General features: G+C 33.9%; 1 protein-coding gene, 1 long non-coding RNA gene and 1 other non-coding gene across 5 annotated transcripts in view; 1 reads left to right on the forward strand and 2 right to left on the reverse strand.

Annotated features, from left to right (window-relative positions):
• LOC118189153 (uncharacterized) overlaps positions 1-3,984 on the reverse strand; it is a 64,325-nt gene extending 60,341 nt beyond the window's left edge. For both annotated transcript variants that reach the window (XM_085817729.1, XM_085817728.1), the window contains exon 1: positions 3,832-3,984. The gene's annotated coding sequence lies outside the window, so the exon portion shown is untranslated. The remainder of the gene's footprint in view (positions 1-3,831) is intronic.
• A 325-nt stretch (positions 3,985-4,309) lies between these two features.
• LOC146997420 (uncharacterized) overlaps positions 4,310-24,920 on the forward strand; it is a 45,740-nt gene continuing 25,129 nt past the window's right edge. The window contains exons 1-2 of one of the 2 annotated variants that reach the window (XR_015041420.1): positions 4,310-4,951; positions 5,075-5,290. This is a non-coding gene — a long non-coding RNA (uncharacterized LOC146997420). The remainder of the gene's footprint in view (positions 4,952-5,074; positions 5,291-24,920) is intronic. The other variant, XR_015041419.1, reaches the window with a different exon arrangement.
• On the reverse strand, positions 13,320-13,392 carry TRNAS-CGA (transfer RNA serine (anticodon CGA)). Its single transcript has one exon. It is a non-coding gene; the product is annotated as a tRNA-Ser (tRNA).

A 24,920-nucleotide genomic window follows, 5' to 3' on the forward strand; every position in this document is an offset into this window, starting at 1 on the left:
TTAATATCCACGAGATTTTTTCCTAGTGGAGCATATTAGCTCTACTTTTAGGTGCTGGTAATCTACCCTATCAATAAAGACCTTTCAGGGTGATTTTTCCCATGGCCCCCGAACTATAGAGCTTTAGTTTCAAGCTTTGTGGACCTTTTGATCAGGGCCTTGAATATCGTTCAATTCATGCGCCGCAGGAAAATTTTCATCTTCATTCCTTAAAGATTCTTAAGCAAGTTTTCTGCAAGTTTCTTAGGTAGAAACATGACAGAAAATCATAACATGAGCATAAATGAGGAAAACGTTAGGAATGAGATTTTTTGTCGTCACTAATTGCATATATCATTATTCATTATTCATGAATATTAATTACAAAATTTTACGCTAGACCTATATCGTAAGGCATATATCATTTAAATACGTCACACATATTAGAGACATTCGTTATATGTAATGTATGCCTCAGTCTCATCTTATGCGCAGGATCCATACAGGCATTAACCCCTTGAGAATCAGCGCGCGAAGAAAGAAGCGTAGACAGGGAATCGAACCCCACCCCGAAATGGAACGTCGCCACCGGCCCACGCGTTTTAACCAGTTAAGCCTACTTGTACAAAACAAATCATATAAAATCAGACTTTAATATAATGACTCAATTTTTGAAGTTACGCACTTAATATAGTAATTATAAATATGTATTTAATACGAAGAATATCACATTAATAGAAATAGATGAAGCATGCCAAATTCTAAAATTATAATTGTACGAATAGAAACAAATACTATACACATGAAAACAAAATTACAAATACGAAATGTAAAAGAAAATTAAGCAATAATTATCTGTAGGTAAATAAATTCCAAATTAATAATTCTGCTGTGTGCGAAATAATTCAAAACGAGAATCGACACACAGGATAATAACGGCTTTTTTCGCCGAGCAAGTAAAATGCACCACACATCGGGAAAGTTGATATCTTTTCCCTTCTATAATAGTGCTATAAAGTTGCTTTTTAAATATACAAGAAAGTCTATAGTAAGTTTTAAAATAAATATGAAAAAGACAACTGCTCTGAGTTTTTCCATCACGAAAGCTTCGGCGACGTCACACCCGCTATAGAGAGCTAGATGCGTTTTCCCAGATTCTCATAATGAAAGGCTTCAGATTTTAAATTGCATCCAAAGGGCGTTTTTTTTTAATATTTTGTGTGTTACGTTTATTTATTAAATATCATGTGCTTCGCACTTAAACCATAAAATTCAGTTCAAGAGCAATATCGTAAAATAATTTTAAATTAAGTATATCTTTAGAACTTCCGTTACACAGTCTCACGGGTTGGAGATAAAAATGTTTTTTCTGTGCAACGTTGCCATTGCTCGCTTTGAAATCCTAGAGTTTGTTAGTCAAAAATTCGTTGAAGTTTTACAAAGTATGAAACCGATAACAAAGCAAATTCTAAATTTCAAACTTGGTCTTCCAAATGCCCATATTCGCAGAAGGATTACGTCATTCAAAACTGGATGGCTGTAGGTACCGTTGTTTTATCACAATGCGAGAAACATATCTTCATTTATGCAGATTCTTCATTATTTAATTTCTTCAAATATAATACAGGGCGATAATATTTGGTGGCAAGAGTCTGAAAAGTGAAAAGGACATTCAGAGTGATTCGACGCAAAATCACAAGACGAAAACAATAGTCCCTCAGAGACAAAGTCCCTTTGGACTAAAAAACAACATAAATGAAAATATTGAGTTGGATGCATTTCTCGACATTCTAATATCGAAAAACGCAAAAAAACAAAAACGAAGACAACAACATCATAACAAAAACAGAAAACGAAATTCCTAGCGAAATAAGCAAACACGCCGGTGTCCCTTTAACTTCAAGAGATGTGATTTTCAGTTTGTTTACACCAATAAATCTATCAAAAGCACAGAGCAGAAACAGGTGCTCATACATGGAGATCAAAAGCCACACATGACTTGGTAACAGTGAAAACCGTTACCTTTTAGCACCATCTACTGCCATTTAAAAATTAAAAAAAAATCGTTCTGTTTTGAAGTTACACACAGGCGACTCTGGGCTGATGAGATTGATCGGATCTGTTCGCGAATTAGCGACGGTGGGCTGGTAAGTGTGGAGTCGTTGCGTCACGCCTATGCGACGTTGGTCCCGAACTTTGAAAAGGGTCGTTTTACTAAAATTTCAGAATATACTAGGATAGCAAACATTAAATGTATGGAAAGTCCCATAGCAGCAAATAATATTAAAAAATCAAGTTATGTAATAAGCAACAATAAACAGAACCACACATAGATCAAGCAAACTGGGATTACTAATATCAACGAGTAAAGCTATTAGGTTATTTTGAAGCAGGAGACATGAAAACTGAGCAATGGTCTCGCAGTGACTCGAACCTGGACCTCTCAAATCCGCGGCGAGTGTGCTACTATTACACCACGAAAGCATCGGAAGGGGGGAAGAAAATGCCTTATAAATGAACTTACAGTAAAGTGAGAATTGTAAGACAGAAAACAGCCTTATTCACAAGAAAAATGTTTCGAAATTCAGTACTGCGTATTTAGCAAAGAAATAAATACAGTACGAATGATATAGTGATTATTAGAAATTCAAATATCCGAAGAAAACAGATCATAAGAAACAGAATTAAAATATTAACTCAAGTTTATTTTTACAAAATTATGTTTATTTTAGTGCAATAAATGTTGTGCTGCGCTTTTCTTTTAACAATGTTAAAATATCAGTTAACGCGTTATATGCTTCAATATATAATGCGAAGCTTACTAAAGTACATAAATCTCAAATGGCTTGCATAACGTAGCTAATTTGGAACCTAAACTCAAAAATTTTAGAACTGAAATCTTTCTAATCTAAACCAAAATCTTCTCTTGGTGAGCCTCCATATTGGATAATCGCGAACGTTTTGGCTTCAGCTCACCTGTAGTCAACATGCGACTGTTCGTTCCGTTTGCTTTTTCATATCGGTAACTGCGCCATTACTTTAAATGAGATACTAGATATAAAACTGTGCGTTGAGCATTGCGCTCATGATCATGTGTGATGAAACATATATATTCGATAATTAGTTTGTATCCGCCAACAAAAGTTATATTCAATTCGGCCACGTCTGTCTACAAGTCTTTCCTTAGAGTGTCATATTTCTAACTAAACAGTAAAGTCTTCCCCCCCCGGATGTAACGGAGAGAACCATTGTTAATCTGTTGCAGCTTACACCAATGCGTCTTATTACATGTATATATATATATATATATATATATATATATATATTTAATTTATTTATATTGTTCTAAAAATAGAGATATTAAAGCCGTAAAGATAACTGCGGGTTAAGTTGATATTTCGATGTAAAAGTTTTAAATACAGCAATGAAGAACTTGAATGGTGGAGAAAATACGTATTCTAGAACAGTAAGGTTTTACCTCCTAAATTACTTAATACCAAGCAATAATCGAGAAACCATTCGTTAATATATAATATCAACACAAAATAACAAGCTAGAAATAATAGAAATTAGTATGGAATGATGATACAAAAGCTTAATCCAACAATGCTAACTAAACTGCCTAGCAAATAGCATCGGCTGAAGGTGAACAAACCCATCCCTTGTTAAGCATCAAAAAAGTGAATATGACTGGTGATCTTTCTCCAATTTCAAAGCATTATTTTATCTATTTCGCAAAGAAAAACTATTATGCTTTCCACCGGTAAATTAAATCTATGGTCTGGCCACTTTTAAACATCTACTAAGCCTGCAGCTGATGTTCGAATTATATCGTTATTATTTAGTCCTTACCTCTTTTTGCTTCCTGGATCAAATGTTGCGACGAATCCCCAAGAGTGGGATCCTGATGTAAGAAATGATAGCTGGTGTGATGCTCCGAATTTTATATTCGAGCTTTTATATAGATATCCATCATATAAAGCCTTGTGGGCGGATGGGTGGATCTTCAGAAACATTCTAGAAGACGACTTTTGAAATGTTGTTGGCGAAGCTGGAAAAGACTACTTCAATACAAAAATAATTAACACAATGTTGTTTACTATTTGTGTTCGATTCCACTTTGTTTGCTCAAGGAAACGTCTCGTGAACGAGGTTCTATTAGCCAGGACAACGAGCGAGTTAAATACTCTATTAGCGACGAAAACGAGGTTGTGTTTCGAAATTCTATTAGCGAAATACCTCAGTCTGAAATTGATTTCGATATTTACTTTAGAAGCAAACAAAACTGAGAAAATTACCGGGGATGTTTCATTTGATTTGTTGGTCAGTTGCTCACATTTTCGATAAACAGAAGATAACACAACAACTAGATTTTATGACATTTGGGGATGCGTAAATGCCTGTTTTTGAACTCATGTAGCGATTTAGAATCTTCATAGCCTTGTTGTAGATTCATAACCTTTTCAGAACACGCAAGATACTAAGTGCCATCAAGAACTGCCCAACAGTGCAATATTTAAACTGATTTCTGAGACTATATACTGGTATAATATCTTATATATATTTCAAATTCGTATTTCTAATGGATAAAATTATAAAAATCAGCAATTTTAATGCTATTTAAGTCATTGCGTTAGATAATACGTTAAAATTATCCATTATGCTTTAAGTATTCGTTGCATTCATTTGAGCCTACCATGAGCTAGTAACATCTTTACTGAATTGTTTTATCGTATGTTTCTGAACTAATGTCTGAAGATCCAGATATGTCACTTGTTGTAGGACTTACCTGATATGTATTTTTTGATACATGGTAGATTTTCAGTTGATGAGATCGTCTTTTCAGCCAAAAAGCAGTTATTGTATGTTGCCAAAAAGGCTCGTAATATTACTCTTTAGTTTTGGCTATTAAATTTTGAATAGACATAATACAAGACTTGTACAGAAAAGTACAAAATGATGTAAACACTAAGTAAGTATTTATTTCCGAAATTCCGCTTTGAAACTGATAAGTATTGTTTTTAAAATATTATTACATAATTCTTTCATCTAAAGTTTTTTTAATGATATTTTTTTTGTGATATACTTTCTCTAGGATGTCTTTCAAGTGATGCGTTTTCATTCTTTTATCTCAATGCTCACAGTTTTGGCATCCACACCAAAATCCACAGTGATGTCTTTGGCCTAGCAGCACACTGACAAGATGAAGATTAATGGTTTTTGTTATGATTCAGTTATTCTAACATGAATACGAATATATCACTATACAATTAGCCAAACATTTCATTGCTGATGTTAAAAGCGTAATAAGGTGAGTAAAACTTTGAAAGTTTCTTAAAAATTTGTAGAGGATGAGGCAACACTTGTTTTTACAGGAGTTGAGGACTCGGAAGTTACTGCGTTTCACAGAATCAAGTAAATTATTCAAAATTCAGCCAAAATGATCAGCACACGTAGCATTCTATGTAAAAGATGGTTATATTGTTCTTTGCTAATTATGTTTCAATAACCATTGCCAGCAAAATAAACTTTTTTAAACTGGGTAAAATTTACTGAATCTTCAGTAGTTTTCTTTTAGTTCTTGGGTAAAATTTGCTGAATCTTCTGATTTACTGAGTTACGGATTTACTGAGTAGTATTACAAAAATGATGTATAATGATTATATTATATTAAATTTTGTTACTTAGGTTTACTCAAGAGAAAGGAGTGAAAGAATAACTCTGTGTCTTACCTTTAAGAAGATACCAAAATAAAGTTTTTTTAAAACTAATTCAACATCAGTTTTTAATTATAAAAATATCTAAGTGACCTGTATAAATTGTTCCTTCCTTTATCATGGTGCCACATAAGAAATAAAAAGTGTGTAGGTTAGACTTAAAACAAATCGAACCATTGACTGCTGCAGGCATGTGGATCCACTTTCTAGTCGACTTGTGCGTTTATTTCATTTTATAAGAGTACTACAAATGTATAATTTTCATTTATTTGGTTTACAGACAGAATGCTTATACAGAACTATATAGATTTTATTCACATTTTATATTTTTATGAAATGGATACATTTATGAAATATAATCCTTTTAATGTATGTCATTTGGTTTGTAATTTTAATGTACATTTCTAGCCAACCTAGTCATTTATTATGTAATTCCCAATGTATATACAGGATGGAACAATTGAAGCCCCGAAATTTGAACGTATTACAATCATCGATGTAATTATAACGAAGTTGTGTGAACATTCATATTTGAAGGTATCTTATCTAACACGTGAGTAAATGTTAGATTGATAGGTGTAAATTACTTATTTGAAAAGTAAATGTTAGATTGATAGGTGTAAATTACTTATTTGAAAAGTAAATGTTAGATTGATAGGTGTAAATTACTTATTTGAAAAGTAAATGTTAGATTGATAGGTGTAAATTACTTATTTGAAAAGTAAATGTTAGATTGATAGGTGTAAATTACTTATTTGAAAAGTAAATGTTAGATTGATAGGTGTAAATTACTTATTTGAAAAGTAAATGTTAGATTGATAGGTGTAAATTACTTATTTGAAAAGTAAATGTTAGATTGATAGGTGTAAATTACTTATTTGAAAAGTAAATGTTAGATTGATAGGTGTAAATTACTTATTTGAAAAGTAAATGTTAGATTGATAGGTGTAAATTACTTATTTGAAAAGTAAATGTTAGATTGATAGGTGTAAATTACTTATTTGAAAAGTAAATGTTAGATTGATAGGTGTAAATTACTTATTTGAAAAGTAAATGTTAGATTGATAGGTGTAAATTACTTATTTGAAAAGTAAATGTTAGATTGATAGGTGTAAATTACTTATTTGAAAAGTAATAGATACCAACGAATGCATTTTGATGTAAAAACCTTCAGAATATTATTATCGTCTGAGAAAAAACGGAAAAACCATCAGGGAAACTTTAAGATTAGTTCGATCCGAAGTTTGAATCGCGCGAACGGGCTGGCTGCACAGACGTTTTCGTATTTTTCCCATGTGTAACGTATATACGAGTCAGTTTTCCTTAGAAAGTCCTCCACGAAAGCATCCCTCCCTTTGGGCAGATAGCCCTCGAGGCTTTGCCATAATCAAACACACACACACTTCTCTCGGCTAAAAGCCACATCTTAAATACCTATACAGTTTGCAACCTCATTAGCATAAACAAATCTAATCGCGCTTATTCTGGCCGGAAATGGGAAATAAGAGAGGATAGCAAAGTTTTAAAATAAAATAAACGTTAGTAAAAATTTAAAATCCTTACAACGTGACACGGACGTGTGCGTTAGCTCACTTTGAAGTTTTCAAGTAATCTGCAGACTGTCTCTAAATATGTATTTTTTAATTTTATTCAAACGATAATGCGTCTTTTTGGGGAAGTTGATATTTTTTTTGGAGTATTTTACATTCAAAAGGAAAATTCGAAAACAAAAGTGAGTCCTCTGGAATTCTTTTTGCTTTTTTATTCAACGATAAAATATAGTTTTCGGAGTCCGCAGCTTTATTTATTTAAGAATAAAATATTTGTATGAATCTCGATAAAAGGCACCTTAGCAAAAAAACTGCAACTCTTGCAAAAAGTGTGATAGTCTGGGAAAACCAAACAGCTCTGCAAACGGTTTATAACCTGCCCCGAAACACTAAACTGTATTCACAGTTCGTTCTCAAAGGGGTTTTTACTCAGATTATTTTGCTATGAATGTTAGGAAACAAACTTCGTTTGATGCAGATGAAAAGTGGCTAAATAGAAAATATGGGAGAACTTATACGTTCTTTGAAAATAAATGCTAGTTATAATTGTAACTGGGTCTACAAAACTAACATTATTATTGCCAGATGGAGAGTAAAGGTACTTTGAACAGTAGCTTATTGAACGTAGAAAATGAATCTAGAGACGTCACTGAAGTGTCTGTTTTGCTAGAAGAATGGTACCGACCACCAGTTCCTTTTATTCCCCTCAAATTACAATAATTTTAAAGTGAAATTCTTGCATATGATAGAGAACTCTGTGCGGGAAGATTTAATAATTAATGCTATATTAATCTTAATGAGATTTAGGAAACAATTAAAAGCTGTAGAAGAATTTTCAGGGAAAGCCCGAAGGTTCTAACAGTTACAACTGTTGTTGCGGGAGCTCTTTTATTAATCTGTTTCATCTTATATCATTAATCTTGTACGTACACATACGTATCGGATTTCTGATTGAGGTTATCTGCATGATATGCAGTTCAAATACGAGCCGCAGCACAACGAGAGATTTTAATGTATTTTGATTCTAAAAACTTAGAAGAAATTAGAAGAATTAGAATTAGAAGAAAGGTAAGATGTCGTCAATTTAGTCGAGATATCATTGCTCTTCGTTGGTCGTAACCTAGATCTTCGAAACTGTAATTGTAGCTAGCAGTTTATTTTTATGATAATCTGTACTTTGATATTCGTTATATTTCTCTGTTCCGATTTTTTTTTATGGTAAACTTATTCTATGAGATTTTAGACTGTAATCTGGAGCTTTTAGATTGATTGTTCTCTTCCACACTCCCAGGAATTTTACTTCGCCGTTTTATGAATCGCGAAATATTTTGTAGCTTGATTTATGGGGGCTATTATTATTAAATCTAGTGGGCGTGATTTATTTAAAGCTACAAAATCTGATGCAGATGATTGCTTATACTTGTGTTTAACTTCAGATGAATTTGATAGTTCCGTGAGGTTTCTCAATTTATTTTTAACTAATAGTTCAGTTTAAGATTGACAATCCTGTTACTTTCTTTTCACATACCCTTTTCATACCATAATGTAAATGATATAGCGAGAATTTATTCAGATTAAAGTGGAATGAAGTGCTATTTAAGCAAGCGTTTCGGAAGTTAGTTTTAGAGCGTATCTGCTTAGTCCAGGCCACGTTGTGCTGTAATTATTAGCGACTTGCCGCTTTGATTTGTCCTCGTTATTAGGTTTGTCCAGCCGGTTTACTACAAACCGAAGCTCTTCCTGCGCGTTAAAGTATTCTGTGAGCCGTTAGGCTAATCTAACACACCTTGAAATTGTTATTCGTTGCGTATTTCTGTTAAGCCTCAAGTGCTCTTCCTGTAACCCAAGTTTGGTCATTTGTTAGTAGTGCTTTGCTTGACTAAGAAGGCTCTCATACACCCTTCTTCTGATCTCTGTATAGTTTCAAAAGGTAAGAAGATTCAAGAGTCCTTTTAAAGTTTATGTTCTCAAAGAGACTTAGAGTTTACAATTCATATGTGTAGTTTATTACATTTTAGGAGCTAAGGAAATCGCCTCCGTTTCACTTTCTGATCTTGACGTAGATGAGAATTTGGAGCTTTGATAACGAACACATCTTTTTCCTAACTTTTCAGCATTAAATAACTAGCTGAAATTTTGAAAGATTCAAATGCTTTCCCAAATGGTAAAGGAAGAGAAAAGTCAGTTTCATAAAACTGTATACTGAACACAATAATAGTATGATGCTCACTGGTAAATGTAAAGATTGTATCAGACTCAGATGCTTACTAAATGTTGGAAATATATTCTTGACCTGAAGGAAAGAAATTGATACTTCAAGCAAAGAAAATATAAGACCTAGATAATTCACTAACGAAAGCTTTAGATTTCTTCAGTTATAACTTCGAAAACATGACAAGGGGTACCGATTTGGTTTTTAAAAAATCCATGGATCTGTTTCAATGGTCAGAAAAAGCCTGTAATTTGATTTTCGGAGATACTGTGTAAAACTGTATCATTTGAGAGACCTTTTTATCTAACAACTTAAGTCGAAACTCATAAAGTAAGTCGAAATTGCTTAGAATTTCCCTCAAAGTATACAAACTGTAGAGCCGTAAGTTAAACGACAAAGTGAAACCGTATCTGAACATTTTGGTACAAAAAGCAGGCATTAGCTTAAAACCCATTTCATCTCATTTTCATATTTAAAGGACAGATAAAATAGTATGATGAAAATACAAGATAAAATGTAGCAAGTGGAGTTCAGTGTATATTCGGTGCGAATTACGTTGTCTGCTGGAATATATAAAGGTATGCATTAGCCTCTGCTAGAGTGGGCTATGTGTCTCACCCTTTCTTCTTTCGTCTCGAAACTTTTTTTATTCCTCGCGTTAGTATTAGTGGGCGTGGTTTGTATCTTCTCTTCTGTAGTTGCAGAATTCTTTTTCAGTTTAATTCGGACATTTGGCTGGACACACTTTACTATCGCATATAGTAGTATCCTGGTATTTAATGAAAGCTTTAAGTTTATTAGGTAAGTTTTACCGTATTAGTTTGTAACTGTCCTCTAAGTAGGACATGGGATGATAAGCATGCAATTGACGCGTTATTTCTACCTTTATAACTAAACAGAAAAAATATCTCCCTCCTAGTGTTTAATCCCTGCTGAGTTACATCAGTGCAAATTTTCTGAAGTTATAAGGTATTTCTCCCAACTTCTTAGCGTGCCTTCGTGGTGTAGTAGTCTGGACGCTGGGCACGTATTCCAAAGGTCCGTGGTTCGATTCCCGGCGAAGGCGTTGCTAATTTTTCATGAAGTCCTGCTTCCAAAATATACATAATGTCTCTACAGTGGCACCCGAACTAAAAGGGTACTGGATGATGATTCTCCACACTCATAATTTGATGACTGGGTCCTTTAAAACACCAGTCGCCCTTTAAAAAGGGGAGTATATAAGGTACTTCTCCCGCCTTCTTAGAGTGTCTTCGTGATGTAGTGGTCTGCACACTGCGCGTATTCCACAGGTCCATGGTTCGATTCTGGGAGAAGGCATTGCTCATTTTTCATCTGCTTTCAAAAATTACCTAATGTCTCAACAAAGTGAGCAGATGCGTTAGAATTATTAAATAGTTTAGATTCAGATGAGAGCGATAATGATATTGCTGTGTTACCACCAGATACCAATGAATTAATTGACAAAGATAAGGGGGATGACGATGAATTAAATACTGGTGAGATTATTGTAAAAACGATGTTCCTGGGTTTCTGGATGTTAGAACATGAGGCACTTTCCAGCCTAAGCCATCCACGAGTTCTAGTGTTTCGACAAGAAAGCGCAGAAGAAAAGCTAGAAGACATCAGTCATCTTGGATAAAGAATAAATCACCGCAATATACGAAATGGGAAATACAAGGGGAATTAACTCTAAGTGAGTTGCTCAAGCAGATGGAAACTGTATTGAAGATAAAACTCCATTAGAGCATTTTGAGCAGTTTTATTCCAATGAAGTTTACAATCCCATAGTAATTTTTCCCTCCTTTCAGCATGACTTCGTCGTATAACGGTTAGCACACTTGGCGCATATTCGAAAAGTCCAGGTTCGAGTCCTGACGAGGGCATTCCTCATTTTTTCCATCTCCAGCGTCAAAATAACCTAATGACTCTATAGTTGCCGCCAAACTAAAAGATGGTGGCTGATGATTTTTAGCACCAGGGTTTGGCGTTTGGTACCTTAAATCCACAGTCTCCCTTTAAAAGGGGAAAAATATAAGGTATATTCTCCCTCCATCCAGCATGCCTTCGTAGTGTAACGGTTAGCACACTCACTGCATATTCAAGATGACCAGGTTCAATGCATATTCGAGAGGTCCAGGTTGAGTCCCGGAGAGGGTATTGCTTATTTTTCATGTACTCCTCCTTCAAAATAACCTAATGACTTTACAACGAAACTGTGCGATATGCAACACATGTAAAACAGGTACACGATTTCTTGACCACTGCTAGTGAAATACGTGTTTATCTAGGAATTTTGCTTTTAATTGTTATCATTCAGATACCTGTGCACGTTAATGTTGGTCAGATACTGAACGCATTACCCTGGCGAAAAATGCCATGTTAAGATACCGCTTCCAAAAGTTAAAATCTTAGTTATACTTTGTGGACAATGGAACTGTAAGTCAGCATCCCCGGGATCGATCCTTCAAAGTAAAATGCTTGTTTGTCATACTTAAGCATAACTTTCTGCAGTTCGGATATTTCTCAGTAAATCTAAGCACTAATTATCATGTACTACGGTCTGTGCAGTCTGAAGCAGTTTATCCGAGGCAAGCCAGTGAGTTTTGGATATAAACTTTGGGCTCTTTGTGGAAGCGAGAGATATTGTTACAATTTTTCTCTGTATTGCGGTAAAAAATCTGATGAAAGAAATGATCCACCTCTTGGAAACCACGATATAATGAAATTGACAGAAAATATTGTGAATCCTTTAAGTTACACTTTATATTTTGATAACGTTTTTACCAGCATTGATCTTTAGAAAGGTTTTGGTGAAGAATGATTTCGAGCCACAGGAACAATACGAGAAAATCAGACAAACCACGAGTGTTCTTTAGAAGAATCTAAGTCTATGCTTTAGAAAGAAAGAGATATGTTTGATTTCGTATTTGAGATGAAATCTGAGATTTTCCTGTTGCGATGGAATGACAATAGTACTGTAACTTTTGCTACAAATTTTAGCACTTTAGAATCACTTTTGGTGTAAAGAGGCAAGTAAGAGGACACTAAGGTAAAGTTAACGTGATGACGCTAATGTGATAAATTCTGACAACAAACATTTGGGCGGTGTGGGTCACCACGACTGCTTGGCTGGACTATATGCAATTTACATTCATGGAAAAAAAGGTGGTACTGGCCACATTTCATTCGTTTCCTGGACATAGCAGTGGTAAATGCATGTATAATCCGCAAAACTTTGAGCAAAAGTGATGCCCTAAATTTGGAGGACTTCCGAAGAGGTATAAGAGCAGTTCATCAAAAAAAGACTATGATCAGAACAAGATCCAGGATCTGGGATCCCAGATCCGGATCTCGTCTGTATCTTCTATTTCAAAAGAAGACATCTCTAAAGATAGTGTTGGCCATTTCGTACTAAAGGAAGAAAAACAGCGTCATTATCAAAGCGAGTTCTGCAAAGGAAAACCGAAAAGATACTGTGAGAAATGCGACTAAACACTTTGTCTTGTTTGCTTTGGGCCTTTCCGCCAAGATTAGAGTCAAATTCAACTAAAAATTAAAATCTCATGTAAACAGAAAGTATTATTCGGGTAAACCAAAACTTTGTACTCGGAAATTGCTTTTCACTATTGAAGAGAACACTGGAACATGTAAATACAAATTTGATTCCCTTTATCCCAGTATCTTAGCTAGAGGATGGGTCAGATTTCTTACATAAAATATAAAATTTTTTTAATTTGATTATGTCTTGTTTGTTTAAGTTTAATTAACTTTAAAAAATAAGATTTAATTTGTTTAGGTTTAATTAACTTTGTAAAGACATTAGGTATTTTTGAAGCAGGAGAGATGCAAAATGAGCAGTGCCCCCGCCGGGACTCGAACCACGGACTTCTCGAATTCGCGTCGAGCGTGCTGACCACTACACCACGAAGGCATACTAAGAGTGCTCGGGAGAAATAACTTATAACCTTAGAAAATATTATTCTCCTCAAATTTCAACAAAATAAATAAATTGCGCTAAAACGGATTAAAATCAGTTAAAAGATATCATCATGAATGAATTGTTTTTCACTGTAAAACATTCAGAGTGTTAAAGCAAGTTAAAAGCGAGTCACCTACTGTTTGACTGAAAACACTGGAAGCATTTGAAATAAATTTCATTCTGAAAATATGACATTTAGTTCTCAGTACTCTTGAATTAAGAGGCGTAGCCAACAAAAATTTCTTTCAGGAACTAACTTTCAGATTTCAAGCACATAACAAATATTAATTTGAATTTTTTATTTGCATCATTACTACTGCTGTTTATATGCGTATCGATAAATGTTTATTAAGTAGAATTTAAAATTTAGATAAAAAATTTTTCATTTTGCTTGAAAAATTCCGCTCTGTCAGCTGCTTTTAGATTGTCCTGCTCCTAATTTGAGTTTTAGGCATGACGGTAAAAAAATGAAAACTGGTTTGACTTCAATACACTTTACAGAGTGCTGTAAATTTCAGTTATGTAGACTTCGAGTATATAAATTCATATGATATTATATTTGCATTTCGCATTAATGAAAGGAAGATATTTTAGTATAAATACACACTTTAATGTATAGTATATAATACTAATATTTTGTGGAGTAAGCATTGAGTAATAACTATTGATCGTTCTTCGCACACATTTGGGACGGCTAATCTTATTAAATCCCTCTTTTATTGCACTTTACAGAAATATTTCAAAATATGTTTCAGTTATTTGTTTTCTAGTGATATAGCCTTATAAAGCATTTTATTAACCCAAAGATGCGTTAACTCAGAGAAGGTATTAGTCTCGAAGCGCCATTTTGAGTTTAATCACTACTAAAAACGTTGAATCACTTTTGAAATTGTTGCCACTAAATATTATCGCCCTGCAATACATTTAAAGTAATTAAATAATAAAAAATCTGCATGAATGTATGTATGTTTCTCGCATTGTGAAGAAACAACGGTACCTAGAACCATCCACTTTTAAATACCGTAATCCTCCACTCGAACACGTGCTCATGGAAGCCCAAATTTTGAATTTAGAATTTGTTTTATTATCTCTGTTATATTTTCTAGAAACGAATCAATGAAATATTGATAGAAAATCTTAACGATTTTATAGCGAGTAGTGGCAACACTGTACGGAATAAAATATTTTTATCTCCAGCGCGCAAGACTGTATGTCGGAAATTTTAAAATTATGTTGTTATTAAATATTTTTAGTCCAAAGGGACGTTAGCTGAAATGATTTTGAAATATGTATATTGTAGAGACATTAGGTCATTCGGAAGCAGGAAATGAGCAATGCCCTCGCCGTGACTCGAACCACGGACCTCTCGAATACGCGTCGAGCGTGTTGACCACTACACTACGAAGGCATGATAAGAAGGCGAGAGAAATACCTTATGATCTCCCCCTTTTAAACGGTGACTGAGTATTAGACCCAACCGTCAAATCTTAGTGGTAGAGAATCATCATCCACCACCCTTTTAGTTCGGGCGCCACTGTAGAGACATTAGGTTATTTGGAAGCAGAAGGTGGGAAAAATGAGCAGTGCCCTCGCCTGGACTCGAACACTGACCACTCGAATCCTCGTCGAACGTGCTGACCACTACATCACGAAGGCATGCTAAGAAGGCAGGAGAAATAGTGAGTGAAACAACGCCCATTTAGGCGTAATTATAAAATCTAAAAGCGTTTAGATATATGTATATATATATATATATATATTTTTTTTTTTTTTTTTTTTTTTTTGATTTTGTATTTTTCTGAGTGTGTTACATGTCTGCAAATTTTACTATGTGCGTTATTACGTCACAGATAATGTATCAAATATCGATTAAGTAATAGGAGCATATCTCGGCCAACAATTTATTGTGTCCAATAAAATTCCTACATTTGTATCTGATTTTAGTTATAGAAAGTTTTAATTTCTTAAGGATATATGTTGGTGTTATACTATTTTATTTCACTTACAATTTGGAATTCTATAGTATTTGCGTAAATTATGAATTTTAACGCTAATGGTAACTGTAAATACTCGAAATTCATTAAAATGGCTACTTAACAATAATGCGAAGTTTTCATAAGCATTAGAAATTACGGGATTTTTCAAATAACATCTAGATTTTGTTAAATATCTGCAAATTTCCGAAGGAAAATTCATTATCGGCTGTTTACTGAAATATTAAGATAAGTTTCTTTCCTGCTGTTTCGGCATCCACATTAAAAATATCCTAATCGAACAGGTTCAGGTTCAGGTTATAGTGCAGCGGACACTCATTGTTTAACCATTGGTTATGTGGGTATTGTCCGATTGCACTATCTATCCTTGTTTGAGCATTATTATTATTTTTTTTTGAAGAATTTTGACATTTTTACATACGGTTACAATATAATTGTCACACATGGTGCCTTTGACTTCAATACATAATGATAAATATAGAACATAACGGTAAATACAAAACATAAAGGTAATTGTATAACCTATTAACACATAATGGCATACCTATAACAATACATTTTACAAACATATGTCTAAAATGATTATATAGATAAATGCAAAGAGCATCTTGTTTTACCTGTATATGCAGAGAGAATATACTGAGTACATAAAGAAATCATTTTGTATATGAATTATTTTTGAAGAATATTTTATACATTCTTCTGTTTTGTTGTATGCAAATAGGTGTTGTATGGTCCTCTAGTCTTTTTGTCAATTCTAGTCTATACTTTTGTCCTTCAATTTTTTGTCAAGTAGGTCTTTTTATCAATTCTAATTTAAATTTTTGGAAGTTCCAGTGTGTTATTATTTTCTTATCATGTATTGCACAATTCTTCTCCTCTACTAGCAAGGAATATGACTGAGAGTTCTATTTTTCTTCTTAATTGTTTAATTTTTAATGCTATTTGCAAGCACTGGTATATGTTAGTCTCAAGAAGTTTCAAGTGATAGTTTTTTGTTAATGGACATTTGAAAATGTAATGGTTAGGGTCGCTCCTTTCCCCACTTTTTACTCAGAAAGAGCCATGTTTCGTTCGTGTGGGGAAGGGGCCATGTCCTGTCTTAAACCAATTGATTAGATGGCTCTTACTAAGCCTGTCCGTATTGATGTGAGCTTCAAGTTGGAAGAGTAGTCTTCTCCTCTTATCCACTATTTTTCCATGCTTCTTCCCATACTTGTTCCCGTAGGTATTTAAGTGGGTGTTTCAGATGAGATTTGGGCCAAGAGGGATTTATTAATTCTGCGTCAATGTCAGTAATAGCAGATTTTGCCGCTTCATCTGCTTCTTCATTTCCAGAAATCCTCGCATGGGATTTAACTCATGAAATAATAGAATGTATATCGGAATTCAAGATGGAGATGCAATAGATATCTTGAATAATCGGATAATTATGTTAAGTATTTTTCATAGCTAGAATCGGGGATTTACTATCTGTATATATATATTAGATTTTTTTGGTGTTCGTTTCCGGTACAATATTCCAGCGCCATTTTTATTACTGATAACTGAGCTTGGAAAATACTGGTTTCGATTTCCAAGTTTAGCTTTTCGTATTATTTTAACTTGAGAATTTGTATAAATAATGCACGCACATTCGGCTTCTTCTTCCATTTTGGAGCCATCTGTGTATGCGCATGAGTAGTAGTCTCTAGTTTGTGTGTTTTTTGCAATACAGTTGATTTTTGGATTTACTGATGGCTGCCTTCTGTGTGGGTTACAGTGAGATTCGTAACTGGAATATTCGAAGATTCTATCTTTTATGGAACAGTTCCTTTTAAGTCTTAAACCGTGCCTTTGGTATGTTTCATTTCAGCTGTTATATGCAGGGGGGCTATTCCTGCCAACAGAGTGTCGCATTTGATGTTGTTCTGTAGCACTTTGTAATGCACAGTAAAAACGGGCGTTGTATTGCCTGCAGCTGTGTTTTCTTTCTTTTCGTAATATCTTGGGCCCGGATCTCTGCCTCATATAATATAATATTTTCAGTAATTGTATTAAAGAGAGTTTTTTGAATATATGGACTTAATCCTCAATTTAATCCTTTCAAATTTTGGATGTTGTTTGCAATTTCGGAGGTTTTATTTCTAATGAATTTTAAATCTTCAATCCAATTTAATTTCTTTTCAATAATTAGGCCAAGGAATTTGATGCTATCAGTAATTTTTATTTTCTTTTCTTCTACAGCAAATCTGGGCAGGCGTGTAATGTTTTGGGAGGGCTTTGGGAATATAACGGCTTTAGACTTTTCTTGGCTAATGATTAATTTCAGATTTTTACTAAAGGAGTTGAAGATATTTTGGATTTCGTCAGCATTTTTTTCTAAGAGGTATCTGATTCTTCCTGCTATGATAAATGCAGAGTCATCCGAAAATGCTATTCTTTTTGAATGGATTGGCCAAATATAGTTGGTAATGGAATTGAAAGTTAAGTTCCATAAATCCGCACTTTGAGGGCAACCTCTTTCTTGGTACCTTTGATTTATTCTAATGTTATGAATAATTATGATTTTCCTGTTTTGTAGAAAATTCTGTAATATTTTTTGGGCATTTCGCGTCCCTGAGGGCCTATTCGAATAGGATGACAAGTAAAAAATTAAGAATGCTTTTCAGTCAAAAATATATTTTCATTTGGAAGTCAAGCATACACGTATTATTGCTACAGCACCTTTTAATTGTATAGCGTTTTTCATATCTGTGCATCAACAAAAATCATTATCACATTTTTTTATCCGGCAGTGTGCTAAAATTAAGATAATTCAGCTGAAAGTAAATGAAGTCAGATTTTTAAATTATATAAAAACACAAAAACGTTTCATTTGTATTAGTAAGTTCACTATCCATCCAATTCTGGATGCTTACGGTAAAATATGCAATAGTTTATAACTCATTAAATAGTTAATCATCCATTGATTTTGGGTTACACACAAAGCTTCGTTGGGTGATATCCGAACTATTTACTTTATTGTGTACCAAAGAATTACACTTCAGTGTATATTTCAGGGATTTGATGATTTAGATGCGTATAATTATCTAATACTTTATTTGTTTTTCTATGATACATATATATGTAATAAAACTGCGTTATTATTGAAATAAGGTAACTTGGTAAAAGTAAGTTGCAACGGATTAGCGGTGGTTCTCTGCGTCATAACTTAAAGACAACTTGATTGCGCAGTTCGAATAAGGGATGCATAACTCAAAAACTTGCAGACATGGCCTAAACTCCACAAACAATTTTATTTCTGAATAATGCACATTATTATTGTGGGTTCGCTATGCAACGCCCCCCGCCCCCAAGGCGAAGAAGGTGAGGTGAAGAAGTTGGCATTTGGAGTGCTGACTACCTTCGGATCGCCCTATTCGTGCGAGCATGAATATAATTAATTATACTTTTAATTAAAAGTACAGAATGAAGCCAACTAACAAATGAAAATTTAGAGTCGTGTTTGAAACTTAAAACAACCAGTTATGAGCCAAATTTATCCAAACTTTCTAAAACCATGCAAAGCCAACGCTCCCATTGAATTTGTTTACTCAATCGCTTTTTTTATCGAAGTACAAGTTAGTGTTGTAAGTAAATGTTTAATTGTTTTAATTTTTTACTTAAATAATAAGTAATTATCTAATAATGCCATATATATATTATCTAATTTGTTAAAAACACTATTTATATATGAATAAATATATATTTTTCTTATGCATAAATAGAAATTTTTTTCTTATGAATAAATAGATTAGTTTTTGTTTATCAAAAAAAATTATTTATGCGAGTACTATTTATTGTTGGCAAGAAAAAGATTGGTGGCTCTTTAAAAACTTTGAAATTTTGTAAATTGTAATTTTTGACTCTTCCGACTCAAAAGGTTGCCGACCCCTGCCCTAGACCCCATAATATTTACAAAAGTTCAGTGGGACCTCATATGTATTGCGCAAATCCGACACACGCGTGTGTGAAACTGTAATTTTTTTCCCTTGTACTGTAATATACTATTGCAGTTTTAAGTCACAACTTTAATTTCTAATTTTAAGACATAGAACAATGTGAAAATTTTAAATAAGTAATAGACGAAATGACAGCGTCAAGTGCAAAGCAAGGAAAATTAACGTCTATATTATAAAAATAATGCGTCGAAACGTTTTCGTTTTTGCCTTTGTTTCTGTTGTCTTATCATTGTGTAAAAATATTTGGTAATTTTTAAATTATTATAATAAGTTAAAGAAATATTAAAACTGCTAAAATGCTTGGCAACCCCCTGCTGCAGGTCCCGCGACCCCCAAAGGAGTCGCGATTCACAGTTTAAAGAAACCCTGGTCAAAATAGCTGAAGAATAAATGCCAACACGAAGATCAATGCCGCGCACTGAAAACGGATGTAGACCAAACATCAGCGTAAGAACCTTGGAATACTTGTTAATATATTAAGATGGATACTTTTATTTATTTATTTTTTTTTCTTCCAAGTTTTGATCGCCAGTTGTTGCAAATTTAATCAGTAGAAAGCCTGGGAAAACGATATTCCCCCCCCCCTTTCACGATATTGCTAAGCAACTAACTGAACACTTTTAATCCGCAATTTAATTCCGTAACCAGTGTTGAATCAAGCAGGTATCATTTTGCACCAGTTCGAGTATAACTGCGCCATTAGATGTAATAAAACTGCGTTATTATTGAAATAAGATGACTTGTTGTTGCAATGGTTGCAACGGAATGACGGTGGCTCTCTGCATCATTAACTTAACACGATTGCGTCATTAGAACGATGGATGCATAAACCTAAAACCTTGCAGACATGGCCTAAATTCCACAAATAATTTTATTTCTGGATAATGCACATTATCAGTGTGGGTGCGCTATGCACCCCCTCCCAATGTTGTACAGATTACATCTTCTTAAAGGACGAAAATTAGAAAAGTAAGCTCTGGCGAAGAAAAGAAGAGGGAGTTGCGACTTAATTTATTACGAATTCCATTCCAGATCACATGACAGTTTGATATACAGGTGTTGGGTAATAACAAATAGCTAATGTCTCTACGTACTCTTCTAATTTCCGACCTTTAAGAAGATGAAATCTGTACAAAATTGGGGGGGGCGTTGCATAGCGAACCCTCAGTAATAATGTGCATTATTCAGAAATAAAATTGTTTGTGGAATTTAGGCCATGTCTGCAAGTTTTTTTGGGTTATTTCAAGTTATGACGCAGAGAACTAACGCTAATCCGTTGCAACTTACTTTTATCAAGTCATCTTATTTCAATAACATATTTTTTCGAAAAGCTACCATTTTCTGCTTCTCCAGAGCATTTGTGAATTCTAACACAGTTTGGTCATCTGAAGAATTAAGTGAATTTTCATTTGGAAGGTCGTCATATGATTTCAATAAGTTAGCGTTTTTACACTTTTGTTTCTAATAGGTTTTCAGTTTTTTGCCGAAGTAGGCTCAGCTTTGATTTTATTATTTAAAGCAACCAACCTCTATGAAAAGTTTTTCGGTTTCTTGGAATTAAAAGTTTAGTTAAGCATAATCGGCGACCGCCCATTTTTAGAGTATTGTTTAAATGACTATCTGGTTTAAAGTAAAATTTGTACTGCACTCTGTATTTATATTTGATTTTGAATTCTCGATATGCATTTAATGCTTTTAGACCAATTTGGGTTTTTCTAATGGTCCTTTACACTTTACTTAAAGTTTCATGGCTTCTTGTGTTGTCAATTTAAAACAATGTTATGTTTTTATTCTTTTTGCGAGTGTTTCGAAGGCGTAGGAAAAATTCTGGTGCATTTCAGATTCACATGTTTTGGTTTTATATGCATTTTAATGTAATAAAAATTTGTTCCTTTTTTCGGTTTTTAATTTCAAATGAATTAGGAGAACGAAACATGCTTTCGAAGCATATTAATCAACTTTTATGAAGCTTTAATTAATTTTTCCCTCGTGAGTTCTGGAGTTTCATTAAAAGGACATTAATTTAATTTATGTTTTTACTATAAGTAATTTTTACTGTCATATGTTTTTATTTTTAATGTATTTTTGGACATTATTTTTCACTTCCCTGCATATTTACATCTTATTCTAATTGTTTAATTTTATTTTCTCTGATCCTTATTCTTATATTTCATTGCATAACTTATCTTTTATTGTTGTCATATTACACTGTATTTCAGTTATCTGTTCTTTGAAAATATAAACTGGTTATAAAATGAATACTTCCCATTCTTTAATGTTTTTAGAAACAACAACCTAAAATAAAATAGACAAGAGCTAACGTGCAAGATGTAAAATGACTTCTCATGTCATATCTTATTTTTGAATGCATTATAAGTCTGTGATAAAAAAGATTTAGCTGTTTTTCCACTCTTTGCACAGAGGGACAGAAATCAAACTCCGCACCATAAATATGCACTCAAATTAGCATATTTAGTTTGCTTTGCTCCATACAGAAATGCAAACACAGCTGAACGTTACATCTTTAGCACACAGCTATATGAAGGAAAAAATATTGTGAGTTGCCACATCGCTAAAAAAATCATGGAAATTTCGTTACAAGTAGAAATAAATTGTTTTTAGTGTTTTATAAATATCAGCAGCGCATCTTTCGGCGGGATGCAAATAACATAAAATGAATGAAAGAAAGAAATCAAACAATCAATTATCCACTCGAATTCGGACCAGTTTATGGAATGGTTGTCATTTACAGTTTTGAAGTTCATTGCTCGCACTCTGTTGTCAGTTCTTTTATAGGTGCGAAATCCTTGCCATTTTCCACTTAAGTGGCAGCAATGTTTCATTCTTAATCAGCACTAAATCATTCAAACGTGAATTTGCACTCAGAATTTTCAGCTTTTTCGCACTTGCAACTGAGTTAAGAGTCTTTTAACCACGATTTCCAAAACTACTGGAAATCTGTGTTACTATTTTCCACGTTCACGAATTGGAATTTCCTGATACCGATTATGCAGTGACCCGCTGTAATGGAAAAAAAATCATTGAACCAATCAGTAAAAAACGGTATTTAAGTCTTCAGACTCCACCAACGCGTAGATCATTCTTCTTGCAAGAGGATCTGCAATACTGTAACAAATTTCATGTGGAAGTTCATGGATTTAACAGTTGCTTCACATATGCCTCCAAAATGAGGGGCTGATGGAACATTCATTGCCCATTTAGTGCTTTCACTGGTCAGGTAACTATCACTCTGTAGAGATATTAGGTATTTTTTGGAAGCAGAAGAGAGGAAAAATTAGCAAAGCCTTCGCCGGGAATCGAATCGCGGACCTCTGGAATACCGGCCCATTGTGCTGACCACTGCATCAGGAAGGCACGCTAGGAAGGCGGGAGAAATACCTTATATACTCCCCCTTTTAAAAAGTGACTGGGGTTTTTAGGAGACCCAATCGCCAAATCCTGGGTGTGGAGAAATTTCATCCAACACCCTTTCAGTTGGGGCGCCACTGTAGAGACATAAGGATTTTTCGGAAAATCTGGATAAATGAAAAATTAACAACATCTTCGCCGGGAATCGAACTGCGGGCCTCTGGAATACCGGCCCAGTGTGCTGCCCACTACACCACGAAGACACGCCTGGAAGGCGGAAGAAGTACATTATAACTCTATTGTACAGGTTTTTAAATAATTCTATGCACCGATAAAATTCATTCCAGAGTCGCTGAATATTTCAAACAGCTTTCCTCGTCGACCGATGAATCGTTTCAGTGTTGCAATACAAGCTTGAGCACTGAGATCACCGACAAGCTCTAAATGGACGGCTTTCGTACGAGCATACAAACACACAAAGGTTCATTTTCAGGGGCTTAACTCCTATACCATATCTACGGGTGATCAAAAAGGGTCCGGCAAAATCAATATTACACGTAAGAAATGCTTTTTAGGGATTCATTCTCGCAGAAGGTAAGTCTGCCATTATTTCGAAACCTCAAAGCAAACGAAAAGGATTAAGAAATGTTTATCGTAATGTGACCTTACTGAAGTTTATCTTAAGGGTAGTCATCGCCTTTACACCTATAAAAAAATCAAATTTTATTTATTTGTTCATTTATTTATTTATGCGCTTTTAGAAACTGTGGGCATTTCTGAGTCTGTCCAAATAAACCGGGTTATGATATTCAAATTAGAAACTTCAAATATATGAAATAAAGGAAATGCTTATGAAGTAAGCTTTGATAGGTCGGACATTTAAATCATCACCCGACGTCTGTTTACATTTGTACCGGCAGCTGCGTATGAAGGTTCACTCGTACATTGTGTTGATTTTTGCTGATAACTCCATGTTTATTATTTTTACGGATTATTCTATGATTCTATTATGGATTATTCGTAAATTTCAAAGCGTGTATTTGAGTATTTTGTTCACAATTCATGTGATGAAACAGTGCTTGTGTTTTGAATTGTAATCACGTTTATCCTTCACTTTGCCGGTTAAAAAATTGGTAGACTTTTATACTAATGGATAATAAACAAAACCTGCGAAAGTCCGTAAATAGATCTAAAAACACAGACTCAGTTGTAACTTAAAATACAAAGAAATTCTCTCCTCCGAAACGAGTCTGCTTTCACTAAAAAATTGGATAATTCGTTAGCTGTGCGGAATGATATAAATTGTCTGGTTATTTACATATTTATCGACATACTGTTTTAGAATGATAGAAGACTGTCTTGTATGCAAAGTTTGCGGTGGAAGTGTGACCATATCATTGAAGGTGGAACTCTCTGTAAAAACTAGAAATTCTTGTAATTTTTGTGATGAACTCTCATCCATTTGAGACTCGACAATGCTATTTTTGGCAGAAAAAAATAATTCGAAGCTTATTTAAGGTATGCGCGCTCTAGGTCAAGGACTATTGGTTGCAAAAACATTTTGTGGAATAAAAGATTTTCTCGACCTGTAGAGACACTAGGTATTTTTTTTTTAAATAGGAGAAGTGAAAAATGAGCAAACGCCTTCGCCGGGAATCGAACCACGGACCTTTCAATTATGCGCTGAGCGTGCAGACGACCACACCACGAAGGCATGCGAAGAAAGCGGGAGAAATACCTTATACACCTATTAGACAATTTACAACTCAGTGAATAAATAAATGCTACTTCTTTCTTCCCAGTTAGAAAAAAAAAGTCTTCTGCTGTCAAACAAGAAATTAAGTGTAATGATTATAATTCGAATTTCACTGTCTGTGAAATTGTACCTGGAAGAATCATGGCTGTTAAAAAATTAACTTAGTGATTTTTTATTTTCTTTAAAGGTTTTTATTTCAATTGAAACATCAAAATTCATCCTACCTTTTCTTCCCGGGGTGACTGCATCTTCTGTGATGACTCAGCATTCAAAAACACAAAAACTCAATTAAGTAGGCCACACGTAGACGAATACTAGAATATATTTAAGATAACATTAAAATTACAATTCAAATTTTGTAAGTCATAGAATACATCA

The sequence above is a fragment of the Stegodyphus dumicola genome, chromosome 5 (genome assembly GCF_044657685.1).
Source record: "Stegodyphus dumicola isolate Sdum_Otavi_A_Nest chromosome 5, ASM4465768v1".
NCBI lineage: Eukaryota > Metazoa > Arthropoda > Arachnida > Araneae > Eresidae > Stegodyphus > Stegodyphus dumicola.